Source organism: Triticum aestivum, chromosome 2B (assembly GCF_018294505.1).
Source record: "Triticum aestivum cultivar Chinese Spring chromosome 2B, IWGSC CS RefSeq v2.1, whole genome shotgun sequence".
Lineage (NCBI taxonomy): Eukaryota > Viridiplantae > Streptophyta > Magnoliopsida > Poales > Poaceae > Triticum > Triticum aestivum.
The window spans coordinates 684329964-684340072 of record NC_057798.1 but is presented as its reverse complement, the minus strand read 5'-3'; positions in this window follow the sequence as shown (position 1 = coordinate 684340072).

Sequence of the window (10109 nt, the reverse complement as noted above, 5' to 3'; positions counted from 1 at the left end):
CGGGTTCGAGAACTATGTAGACATGACTGAGACACGTTTCCGGTCAATAACCAATAGCGGAACCTGGATGCTCATATTGGCTCCGACATATTCTACGAAGATCTTTATCGGTCAAACCGCATAACAACATACGTTGTTCCCTTTGTCATCGGCATGTTACTTGCCCGAGATTCGATCGTCGGTATCCAATACCTAGTTCAATCTCGTTATCGGCAAGTCTCTTTACTCGTTACGTAATGCATCATTTTGTAACTAACTCATTAGCTACATTGCTTGCAAGGCTTATATGTGCATTACCGAGAGGGCCCAGAGATACCTCTCCGACAATCGGAGTGACAAAACCTAATCTCGAAATACGCCAACCCAACATGTACCTTTGGAGACACCTGTAGTACTCCTTTATAATCACCTAGTTACGTTGTGACGTTTGGTAGCACCCAAAGTGTTCCTCCGATAAACCGGAGTTGCATAATCTCATAGTTATAGGAACATCTATGTCATGAAGAAAGCAATAGCAATATACTAAACGATCAAGTGCTAGGCTAACGGAATGGGTCATGTCAATCACATCATTCTCCTAATGATGTGATCCCGTTAATCAAATGAAAACTGTTTTGTCCATGGCTAGGAAACATAACCATCTTTGATAAACGAGCTAGTCAAGTAGAGGCATACTAGTGACACTATGTTTGTCTATTGTCGGTGTACTAGAGTAGGGGTACCCTAGTACCCCGGACTTGTGCACGGGCAGTCGCAGCACCCCCGCGGCAAGGCTTGCCGGGCGACCGCCAAGGTCCTCCGTGGTTCCTCTGGAGCCATTCAAGAACAAAGTATTCAAGCCAAGGAGACAAGGCCCCGGCAAGAGGAGCTTGCCGGGAAGGCCAACCAAGGCGTCTCAAGGAACTTGCCGTGACGCGCCATGCGTCCCGGCAAGGCCTGGTGAGTGACAAGCTTCCGGACGCGACAAGACAACAACCGCGGCAAGGCGCTTGTCGCGGCGAGCGACCACTCTGTACCCGTGCTCCAGCACATCCCCAACGTGTCGCCCTGGGACCTTTCCAGGCGCGCGTGGCGGGAGGCTGTGCAGCCAGCGGTGCGCGGTGGCAAGCGACGCTGACAAGATAACCATCGTGGCAAGCGGTGGCGCCCCTGACGGTCCCTTTCTGCACTGTTTGGGTGACTCAGACGGGCATTTAATGCCTTTGTCCCCTGCCGTCAGGGTTAGGTAGGATACACTATACAGGTAGCTGTACCAACCATAATTCCTTTTCCATTTTTACCCTTGTCTACGTTGCCACCTGTCGGTGACCCCTTGAGTATATAAAAGGAGGCCCATGCGCAACGTAGAGGGGTTGGAAGGCATAAAAACACTCACGCTCGGTCTCGTTAGCAGCTAGAGTGTACTGTAGCACTCAGCGCTCCCGAGCAAGAACTCAATACAACCAGACAAGCAGCAGTAGGAGTGTTATCTCTCCGGAGAGCTCCGAAGCTGGGTAAACCGCTCGTGTGTTTCGCCTCGATCCGCTCTTCATGCGATCCCTGCCCCCCGCCGAACCGAAAGGGGCTCGGTCCGCCGGTCCCATAGGTGTTCATGGATCAGTTTCCCCGACCTCTTTGGCGCGCCAGGTAGGGGGCGTCGAGGTTGTGTGAACCTGATCCGGCGTTCACACGAGCTAGATCTTCATCTTCTTCAATGACATGCCACCGAAGAAGAAGGCTTCGGCGGCAGCTGTTCCGTCCACGTCGATCCCACCATCACCGGAGCAAACGGGTGCTGGGGTAGACGCCGGCGGAAGAACGGACATCGACGAGGGAGCTCACGGTGCTGCCAGGTCCAAGGACAAGGCTGCGCAGACCTCGGCGTCCGTACATGTACCGCGCCCATCTCAGGAGGCGCAGGACCGACAGCATCATGGTATTCGCAGTGCCATACGTTTGTTGGACCAAGATCGAGTTGGTGGATCTCGGGGTGCTCAAGACCAGCATGCACACCAACATGCTAGCACGAGCAAGACACGGTCGCCTGGACGGGATACTGCTCCTTCTAACATAGTTAGAAGTCCGAGCATATTCCACTCCTCGCACCGTTCGCCACTACCGCCCACCACTCCAGCAGAAGCTTTGGCGCGGGCTCAACTGCTCCTGGATTACCCTCCAACGGCAAACAAGATCGATGAATGGAGGGCCACCATTCAGAGTCTCATCGGCTTCGCCAACGGCGACACTCCACGGCAGCCGAGTACATCGCTGCTGCGGCAAGACTGCTGGGCACGAGCCAATGGTGACGAAACTGGTGGGGGTGCAACCACCATGCACTGTCCACCCCGAAGGCCAAGATCGCCAACTCGCCGGATCCACCTTGACAGCGACTCCACCACATCATCGGATCCACGAGCTCATCGCGATCAGCGCCAAGTTCTTCACGAACGACAGCAAGAAGACGCTCGTACTCGCATCGAGCGCCGAAGAGAAGCGCGGCGTCAATCCGACCAGCGCGTTGGGCCCTCTGTCGACATGCATGCGCCAGGGGAACCGGGCGACTTGCCGTACGCGGTAGGTTGCCCTGCGTTCACTCGTGAGCTGCGGCAAGTCCAGTGGCCCAGCAAGAAGAATTTCAAGCCAGATGTACCAAAGAAATACGACGGCAAGTCGCATCTGTCGGAGTTCCTCAGCATCTACACCATCGCGGTGCAAGCTGCCGGGGGGCGGGACGACAAGATCCTGGCCAACTACTTCCCGCTGGTACTCAAGCCCAATGTCAGATCCTGGCTCATGCACTTGCCGGACAACTCCATATCCTCCTGGGCAGACCTATGCCATCAGTTTGTCGGCACCTTTACAGGCGGCCACAAGCCTCATGGCCAAGAGAGCGACCTTCATCTGCTCGCTCAGAAGGAAGGAGAGCCCCTGCGCAAGTACATTCAGAGATTCAGCCGCGTACAGCACAACATCCCAGATGTCCACCCTGCCGCGGTAATCAGCGCGTTCCATCAGAACATGCGAAACCGCAGGATGCGGGAGGAGATGGCGATGTGTAAGATCAGAGACGTCAGTGAGCTATATGCCCTGGCCGACAAGTGTGCACGTGCTGAGGAAGGGAGGAAACTCCCCGGAGAGAATACAGAAGCAGGAGGATCTGATAGTGAGGATGCTGCCCCGGCAAAGAAAAACCGGCGGCGGAACAACAACAAGAAGAAAGGCAAAGATGTGCTAGTCGTTGAGAAGTCCGGCAACGGAGGTGGCGCCAAGAAAGCCAAAGCTGGTAGCTCCGGCAAGGAGATTGCCGCAGGCACCAACTACCAGGCTGTGGCGGTCGCCGACAAGCAGGACGGCACCAACAAGCAGTACTGCAAGATCCACCACACCAAGGGCCATGAACTCCAGAGCTGCAAGAAGGTCGAGCAGCTTGTTGAGCAGCAAAAAGCTGAATACGAGCGACGCGACAAGGAGAAGGCCCAGGAAGGTGCTGGAGGAGCCGGCAAGAAACGCCCCGGCCGAGGAGGACGCCGCGGCAAGGCCAAGCAGCGGCAAGGAGACAGACCTCCCCGCGGCCGCGACAAGGATGAAGATGACGACGACGATGAAGATATGGATGATGACGAGATTGATGAGCAGGAGTTCCAGAAAGCCATAGAGGTCCTGTGCGTTGATGGCGGTGCTTCTCTGCATACTTCACACCGCCAGCTTAAGTAGTGGGTGCGGGAAGTCAATGCGGCAGAACCACCCGTCGAGTCACGCAAGCCTCTGAAATGGTCCAGCACGCCTATCATCTTTGATATTGAGGACCACCCTGATCGCATAACTGCGGTCGGGTGCTTGCCGATGTTGGTTTCACCAAGTATCCGACACCTCAAGGTCACTAAGATGCTAGTTGACGGCGGGGCTGGCTTGAACCTGATCTCCTCCGCGGTACTCCAGAAACTCCAGATCCCTGACAGCGAGCTCGAAGAGACCGGCACATTCCAAGGAATCAATTCGGGAAGGAGCAAGCCGAAGGGAAAGATCATGTTGCCAGTGACATTTAGCAGCGAGTTGAACTTCAGGACTGAGAGGGTCACTTTTGACGTTGCTGACTTCCCGTTGCCTTACAATCGGATACTCGGCCGTCCAGCACTCGCCAAATTCATGGCAGCCTCTCACTATGCATACAACATGCTGAAGATGCCAGGCCCGATAAGTGTCATCTCTGTCCCTGGCGACAAGAAGGATGCTCTTATCTGCGCCGACAAGATCTACCGGGAAGCAACAGCCATAACAGAGCGCAAGTCACTTACCGTTGAAGCTCCCGGGGCGAAGAAATTCCAGAAACGAGCATCCCCATCAAGGAAGCAAGCAAAGAGTGGCTGATGTACTTTGATGGTGCCTTCTCGCTGCAAGGCGCCGGTGCGGGCGTGCTACTTGTCGCACCCACCGGAGAGCACCTCAAGTACGTAGTCCAGATGCACTTTCCCAAGGAGCAAGCAACGAACAATACCGCAGAGTATGAATGTTTGCTTGCCGGTCTCAGGATCGCAGCAGACCTTGGGATCAAGAAGCTCATTGTCAGGGGTGACTCACAGCTTGTCGTCCGCCAAGTGAACAAGAATTATCAGAGTCCATTGATGGAAGCTTATGTTGACGAAGTGAGAAAGCTAGAAGAGCACTTTGACGGCCTACAGATGGAACATGTTCCAAGAGCTCAGAACAACATTGCCGATGGCCTGTCAAAGTGCGCCGCACTTAAATTACCTGTGGAACCAGGGATCTTTGTGCTCAAGCTGACTCAACCGTCTGTAACGCCATCAACTGGACAGAGCAAGAAGAGGAAGTTGATTTCTGGTGACTATTTTCCGGCAGAGCTCCCCGAAGCCGCCGCCAAGAAGGTCCTCAAAATCAACACCAAGGGTGCTGAGGAGCAGTCTGCTCCGGCAAGCCCTAGGGTTTGTTCCATTGAAGCAGATGCTCCCGACAAGTTTTGCTCCGGCAAGCTTGCCGGGGGACGTCAAGCTCCGGCTGAGCCGAAGGTTCTCGCCGTAGAAGCGGATGTTCCCACAGCAATAGATGTGCCTTTAGTCCTTGTTGTCGAGCCGCAAGCTCCGGCATGGGCACAGCAGATTGTCCGTTTCCTTCAGACAGGAGAACTTCCCGAAGAGCAAGAAGAAGCGGAAAGAGTAGCCCGGCAGTCAAGTATGTACCAGTTTGTCGACAACACATTGTACAGAAGAAGACTCAACGGTGTGAAATTGAAGTGTATTCACCGGGAAGAAGGACAAAAGCTGTTGGCAGAGATACATGGAGGCATATGTGGTCACCACATTGGCGTAAGAGCACTTGCCGGCAAAGCGTTCCGGCAAGGTTTCTTTTGGCCGACAACCCTCCAGGATGCAACTGCACAAGTAACCAAGTGTAAAGCGTGCCAGTTCCATTCCAAGCAGATACACCAGCCAGCTCAAGCTCTCCAGACGATCCCTTTATCCTGGCCATTTTCGGTCTGGGGGCTCGACATCCTCGGCCCCTTTCCCCGAGCTATCGGGGGCTTTGAGTACTTGTACGTTGCAATCGACAAGTTCACAAAGTGGTCGGAAGTGGAACCAGTGAGGAAGGTGACAGCACAGTCAGCAGTCAAGTTCTTCAGGTCGATTGTTTGCCGTTTCGGGATCCCTAACAGGATCATCGCCGACAACGGCACACAATTCACGAGCCGCACCTTCATGCAGTACGTCCAAGATCTTGGCGCCAAGGTCTGCTTCACTTCTGTTGCTCATCCGAGAAGCAACGGTCAAGCGGAGAGGGCAAATGCTGAAGTGCTGCGTGGGCTCAAGACCAGGACTTTCGACAGGCTGCGCAAGTGCGGAAAGAACTGGATTGAGGAGCTGCCGGTGGTTCTTTGGTCGATCAGGACGACGCCAAATCGAGCCACTGGCCAGACACCTTTCGCTCTAGTCTATGGAGAAGAGGCAACTCTCCCCATGGAACTCGTATACGGGTCACCTCGAGTGCTCTCTTATGATGAGCTTGAGCAAGAGCAGCTGCGACAAGATGATGCGCTTCTCTTTGAGGAGGATCGTCTTCAGGCTGCTGTACGAGCTGCTTGATACCAGCAAGCTTTGCACCGCTACCATAGCCGCAAAGTTAATGCCAGAAGTCTCGAGGAAGGCGACCTTGTTCTTCGGCGCGTTTAGTCCGCCAAGAATCCCAACAAGTTGACGCTGAAGTGGGAAGGCCCTTACCGGGTGAAACGAGTCACTAGGCCTGGCGCTGTCCGCCTTGAGACCGAAGATGGCATTCCGGTGAGCAATTCTTGGATCATTGAGCATCTTCGTAAGTTTTACCCGTAAGGCGCGGTTGCCGGAACCTGTTCCGACAACCACCTTCCGTACAAGTCTTGCCAATGTTGCATGTAATCCTTTGTACGAAGCCGGGCGCAGACCCCGTGCATAAGTAAAGCTCATGTGCTCCGCACATCTTGTCAATTTCATGCTTTTTACTTTTGCATGCGTTATCTGACACTTTGTGCAGCGCCTACCCCCGGTAAGCAATAACGAGCCGTAAGGCTCCATATCTTTATTTTCTCTTCTTTCTCTTTCTCAAAGAAAGGAAGGTTCCCTCGCCCACAAGTTTGCCGGGGGGAAAGGAGAAGATAATGGTGTGGACCAAGCGTCGTTTGAAGAAGTTTCGCCTTACCGGGAAGCAAACGACAGAAGAGCTAAGTTGCTAAAGTTTGAGCAATCAGTTTTAAAATTTTTAAGTTATCTTCCTCGAACGACCGTGCTTTGTATGGAAAACCTGTGCGCGGAGGAACCAACTCGTAGCTAGTTGCGCCCTTACTTTGTTTCGAGTCCGCTCAACAACTTAAGTGAGCTGCGACTAGTTGCGACAAGGTTTCTTGTCGGTAGCGGCACCGCCAGCAGGCTGCTGACGTCCCGCACTCAGCGCTCGCGGCTAAGGTGCCTGCGCCGACAAGTTCCCTAAAAGCGTAGGGCAAAAACATACAATGGATGGAATCAAGTAAAGGAAATAACATAGCAATCGCTACCCAAAATAGAGTCATATTACAAGATAGCTTGTCGCAGCTCTAACAGATTGTTCTCATAACATGACCAGCAGCGACAAGAAAAAGAGAAAACGGGCGGCCTAATCTACGCGATCGCCCTCAACCCTCTTGATCCCGCTCACCTTGTCCACAATTGGTGCGACAAGGGCCTTGAGCGCTTCCAGATCAGCATCCGGCGGCAGGGACCTGAGGACGTTGGTGAGGTTGAGGCCTGGGTTGCGGAAGGCCACCTTCACCAGCACCTTTTGAAGGGCTCCCGAGCAGATCTTGTGCGACTCGTCGACCAGCTGCTTTGGGATCTTCTCCCAGAGTCGCTGGAGGGCCGTCGCCACGCCTTTGAAGAACAAGCTGAGCTTGGCGCTGGGTTGGAGGTGCTCATCGGAGGAGTACCCGAGATCGTCCATCCCCAGCTGCGCCAGCTCCCCGTCGATGGCTGCGGCAACATTCACAAGACCCTTGGTCCAGTGCTCCATATTCTCCCTAAAAGTGTCCTGGGCGGCAGCAGCACTCGCCAGCAGCGCCTCGTCGGCCTTGATCTTCTCCGTCAAGGCCACCTCCCGCTCCCTGGCGCCGTCCAGCGTCTGAGTCAAAGTAGCCAGCTTCAACTCAAGATCTGCGTTGGAGTCCTTGGCGGCACTGAGCTCTTTGCTCCTCTCAGCGAGACGACCTTGTAGCTCGCCATGAGCGGCAGCGTCCTTTTCGCGCTCACGCTTGAGCACAGCAAGCTCCTCGCCGCTCCCCTTGAGATCGGCCTCCAGCTGCGCCATCTTCGTCTCCAGCTCCTTCTTGGCGGCCTCGGCAGCTACGGCAGCATCCTCTGCTTCCTTGAGAGCCCCGCCAAATGTTTGCTCGCGTGCGGCAAGCTCCTCCTCGTGGCTGTCAAGGTTGACCTTGCGCTGCGCCAACTCGCCTTCCTGCGCAGATAGCTTCTCGGCAGCAAGCCGCTGTTGCTCTTCAACCTCAGCCTTCTCGAGGAGGAAGGCTTTACGCTCCTCGGCGAGTTGCTCTTGCTCCTCTGCCAAGGACCGGAGAGCTTCCTGCCTGAGACCCCGGAGCTCCTCTGCGCGCTTCTCGATGTCCACTCCCGCCTTCGCGACAAGCGCTTCTCGGGATTCCAGCTTGGCATGTCGGGCGCGGTAGAGCGACAACATCTTCCGCAGCAACCGCTCCTCCTCAGGCTCGTCGCTGCTGCTGCTTGGCGCGTCGACCAGCGTCAGCCCAGCGGAGGCGAGCACCTCTCCATCCAAGATCTCTCCTTCGACCGGCACCCTGGAGCTTGACGCCCACGGGAGCTTGATGAAGATGCCGTCGCCGGCCTTCAAGTAGGCGCCGGGATGGGGCTCTTCGGGGCCTGGCGCTGCTGCAGCGGCGGAGGGATCGGCGGTCGGCGTAGCGCCTGACGCTCCTGCGGCCTCAGGGCCGTCAGTGCGATCGCCGGATCCCTCGCCAGCTTCTGCGGCGGCAGCTTTGGCAGCCTCTTCGTCGGCGGGATCATCAGCGCTGGTCTCTTCTTCGGTGGCAGCGGCATCGTTGGTACTGCCGTGCGCGTTCTCGTCGCCGGCAACCTCGGTTTCCATCGGCTCCGCGGCAGATGGATCTGATGACCGGAAAAAGGAGAAAAGTCAAGCAAAATATCCAAAAAGAAAATCAGAAGAAGAAGAACCCAAGGGAAGTTTTCAAGCAAGAGGATTACCTGTACTAGGATCTTCAGTCATGGTCTCAACCACCGGAGGGTCGCCAGTGCTGTCCCTTGCCGGAGAACTGTCCCTTGCCGGAGAATTCTCCCTTGCCGGAGAACGCTCCCTTGCCGGGGAATCCTCCCTTGGCGGTGTAGTCGAAGCAGATAGCATTTCGGGAGCGGCTTCCGGGCACTCCTCGTGAGGCTGCTCTGCTCCTACACAAACCAACAGTCAGATATCAGCAAAGAAAGAGCACCCATGCGCGCCTGACAGCAGGAAGTAAACCATATACTTACGCTGGGGGCTGCGCTGGGGGCTGCTTTGGGGAAAAGTTGCCGGGTCCGGCAAGGTGGTCTCGGACACGCCCCCTGCTGTCGCGGTGGGTTCGTCCTCGATGACAATCACCGGGACCTTGGCTCTCTTCGCCGCTCTCTGGGCTAGAGTCCTGAAAAGGAATGGGTTCGGAGTAAAGCAAATCGGATACAAGACAAAACAACAAGAATTGAAGAACTACAAGTACAACAAAGAATCTTACTCTTCTTCTTCCTCGTCGGAGCTGAGCGCGGAGAGATCGAAGTCCGGCTCACCTCCGGTGCGACGAGGCGGAGGAGTAGGTTTCCTTGTCCGCTTGGCAGGAGCAGTAGCGGTGGACCGGGAAGACCCCGCTCCAGTTGCCGCAGTGGCGTGAGGCGCTCCCGCGGCAACAGTGCTTGCCGCGGTAGACCGTGTCGCGCGGCACGGCGGCTGTTGACTCGTCTGCCGCCCCGCTACGTCCCCGGCCTTGCGGAGACGCCTTCTTGGTGGAGCTGGGGGCTCCACTTGCGGCGAGCTGGCTGAAGGTGGGGAGGAGGAGGAGCCGATCTTCAACGAGTCGCTCGCGTCCTCGGCGGGCTCGCTCGACTCAGCTTCAGGCCCGACAAGATCTTCCTCGCCGGCAAGCTCCTCTCGCTCGACAAGGCTTGCCGCCTCTGCTGCCTCTGCCTCCTCTATGGTGAATCCGAATTCACCCGCGGCAGTGGCTGCTGCCACCTCTTCCAGCCTGGTGGCGATGCGCTGCATCTCATTATCGGTGGTGTCGCGGGTGAGGCTCTTCTGTTCATCGGGGCGGACCGGCACTTCTACCAGGCCGTCAAAGAACTCATGCACGATGTCATCCGCTGGATCTGGCCAAGTTGGAACAATTCCATGCGAATCGCACAGCAGCATCATTGCTCGGATGCGGTCAAGCGAGGAGTTGTTGCACAGCGGAACGACACCCCTCGGCAACATGAACGCTTCGGGACGTTGAGGATCGTGCTTGAACAATTCCAGGATCATCCCGTCCAGTTCCAGGACATTGAGGTTGAAGTTGAGGCCCGGGCGCAGCCTCATGATATCCGCCGCATTCTGGAACTCCC